Raw genomic sequence first — 3,549 nt, 5'->3', positions numbered from 1 at the left:
CCCCGGCCTCCCCGCCACTTCCAGGGCTGCCTCCCGCAACAGTGTCCACATCCCGGGGACACCGCCCCGCCCCTTCCAGGGCTGCCCCCCCCGCCCCCCAGTGCCAACAGCCCCTCCCTTCCAGGACTACGCCCCCCCACCCCCGAGTGTCCACATCCCACCTCCCCACTGCCTCTTCCAGGACTGCCTGCTCCCAGCAATGTCACTGCCTTGTCCCCCCCGCATCTCCACCAGAGCGCCAGGGGTGCTTCCCTCCCCGCCCCCAACAGTGTCACTGCCCCCTCCACGGCTTCCCTTCCCCCTCCACATACTCCCTGTCACCACTCCCTCCATGTTACCCGGGGTTCTTTCAGCCCAAAGCTCTTGGTAACTTTTACTCTGTGCGAGGTGGTGTCCGGAAGTAAATCAGGGGAGACACAGCCGACCGATAGATGGCTGGCACAAACAGCACAACACAAGAGTGTTTTCACTTAAAGCTAAACTTTACTTAGTCTCAAGCACTTATACACACATCCGCAAGAGGTTAGTAAAACACCCCCAACCCTTGATAATTATCAAAGCTGAGTGTGGCTCTCAAGTGGCACAGCGGCAGCCCGTCTGCTGCTGGGAAACACAAGATGCATCCAGAGAGAGAGAGTCCAGTCCTGAAGAGTCCCCCGCCTCAAACTTTTCCCCCTTATTTATACATGAGTAATAGAATGACATGTCCCTTAAAGAAAACTTGCTAAGCAAGCAGTTCCAATGGGCAAGCAAGAGGCTCCTTCTGATCATCAATTAACCAGGTGTGGGTTTTTCCAGGGTTTGCAGTCTTGAGGCTCCAGTAGACATTCCTGGGGCACATCCTGCTCCTCTAAGATGCATGTATCAGCAACTTCAACACAATTCTTATCAGGAAGGATGCGGGGTCAAGCTGCCCTCTCTGTGGCACCCAAAAACCCACTTCCCCTCCTGCTTTGGTCAAACTGAGAGTGCTGAATGGCCAATTTACAGCCTGCTGACTTGGCTGTTTTTAGCAATAAGCCATAGTGGTTTCAGGCACTTTACTGGTTTGCCAAAGTCTCCCCGTACATCCAGAGTCCACCAAAGTCTCCCTGTACGTCTAGGGTCCCTTCCCCTGCCATCTACATAGTGTCACCACCACCCCTAGGGCTCCCGTCATGGGAAGGACCACCCAAATACCCCAAGAGGGTATTTTCTTTGATACAGGAAAAACAAACCCACTGACCACACACTCCTAGTTGTCACCTACCACCCCACATTGGAACCCAAGCAGGATATCATTAAACAATTACAAACCAGATTTGATAGCGACCATACCCTGAAAGTATTTCTGGAACCCCCTCTTCTGGCCTTCAAACAGGCCCCCCTTTCTATAAAGACAAAGTGGCTTGAAGGACTAATTTGGCTTTTTATTCCTAACGGGGAAATGCATAGGTATAAGGATACAATTCTGTCATTTTCACCTTTTGCGTGGATCCTAAACGTCCAAAGGAAAATTGGGAGCATGCTTGATTTTTGAAGAGCTATCAAAACAACAAAATCCTTGCCGAAAAACCATCTATTTGTCTCCTTCAACCAAATTTTCAAGGGGAAGAATGCCTCTAAACAATGGAGAGCAAAATAAATTTTAAGAAATGCATTACAAAGTCTTAAATGCTGAAAGATTCAAGACCACAGGTAATATTATAGATAAGCAGCAGATATTTCTAATTCTAAATTCTAAAGATAAGCAGCAGATATTTCTCAAAGTACTTAAAGGCATTAGTTCTGTTGTATTAATTTAGATCAGTGGTTCTCAAACTTACTTGATCATGCCCCTCTTCTTTGTGTCTGTCACTTTTAGTCATTTACGCCCCACTCCAAAAGTACATATACTGCCATCAAGCTCTGAAGGCAGAGCAGAAAGCAGCAGCTGCTGGCCAGGTGCCCAGCTCTGAAGGCAGCGCCGTACCAGCATCAGCACAGAAGTAAGGGAGGCAATGTGAAAAGTGATACTTGTCAATATCACTTTCCACAGCAGACTTTGTGACCCATTGCCACCCTTACTTCTGCACTGCTGCTGCCACCCCAGGACTGACAGATGGAGCCTTGCCACCCACAGGTGATGGATTGGGGGAGGAGGAGATCCTGAGTCCAGGCTTCCTCCCAGTGAGGAATAGGTGAGGGGAGGGAAGCCCGAGCCCGGGTGGTGGGACTCCAGCTGTCCCTTTTATTCCCGCCTCTCATGTGCACATCTCTTGTGCACGAGCCCCAGCCACCCAAGCTGACCACGAGAGCTCTTCAAAAAAAAAAGAGAAAAAAAGCACACAGTTCTCGCCTTCCTTGAAACATTCCTTCTCCTCTCTTGGGAGGCCCGCCCCATAGCTTGAGAAGCACCAATGTAGATGGAAAATAGGGACCAAAGGGTGTTAACATAACTCAGTCACTGTCCAACATTAAACAGTGTTAAATGAGGTTTGGGCTTTGGTACAGAGACCTCAGTCTGCTTAGTACCATAACAAACATCATTAAACATTCTTTTAACCTTTTATTAAAGATAAAGAAAAGAAGGAAAAACACGTAAAACATTTGAAATGTAAAGTATTAAATAAGGCTTTCATTTTAACAACATTCCTTATTCCTTTTCCCTTTATTGGGGGAGAGTTTTTAGAAGGAAAATCCCCTACTTTGACGATGTCAAAGATGGTAATAACTGTCCTTTTGGATAAAAGAGAAGTTAGTTAAGATGAGCTGTTATTGTTAAAGTCCATTCCTATTTCATCTTAGATGGTGTTTGGGATTCAACTGGAGCTGGTGAGGTGGTGATATTATCTGGATCCTTCTCTCTGGCCTGGTCTGGTCAGGACATTTCTCAGGATCAGGATGACAAAGGCCTGGGGTCCCAGGAAATGATGGGGGTGGAATCCATGATGGTGAAGTTCACTCTAGTAGTCTCTGACTGGTCTTCCACAAGATTTCTTTAAGGACCCCAAAAAAGGAGTGATGGTTGGAATAGCCATTCCTCTCATTAGTTTGCCCATCAATTAGGTCTAGTTTCTGATACACCAAATTTGGTTCACTGATTTCCAGACCCACAATTTCTTGTTTACCAAGCATGATCTCAGTACAGTCTTAAGTGATATCACTAGGCCCCTTTGTTTGGGCTAATTCAGTTTTTTTGTCTGGTTTTCTTGTATCTGTTTATAACATTATTAAAAATAATTAGACCTAATTTTCATGGTTAATTCCCAAGCAGGAAAAAAGTTATAGGCCCAATTGTCACAACAGTGCACCTAAAGGCACATCAGACACATTTGCAATATCGTTTATTATAGAATTTTCAAAAAAAGCTGAAGTAATTTTTTTGTCTCTGTCATGGGGTGGGCTAGGCCCAGAGGCCCCATATTGGAGGCCTCAGGGTCCTGCCACACCCATCCCAGGAAAGGAGCAGTAAAGAGGTTCTCTTAGCAGGCTAGAGTGACTGCAGGGGAAGCAGCCAATGAGAAGGGCTGCATGGAACAGCCAATCAGGGCCCAGCAGGACCATATAAAAGGAGCTAAAAGGCTGGAC

This window comes from Eretmochelys imbricata, chromosome 1, assembly GCF_965152235.1.
Source record: "Eretmochelys imbricata isolate rEreImb1 chromosome 1, rEreImb1.hap1, whole genome shotgun sequence".
Taxonomy (NCBI): Eukaryota; Metazoa; Chordata; order Testudines; family Cheloniidae; genus Eretmochelys; species Eretmochelys imbricata.
The sequence above is the reverse complement of the archived record's forward strand: the minus strand, read 5'-3'. Positions refer to the sequence as shown.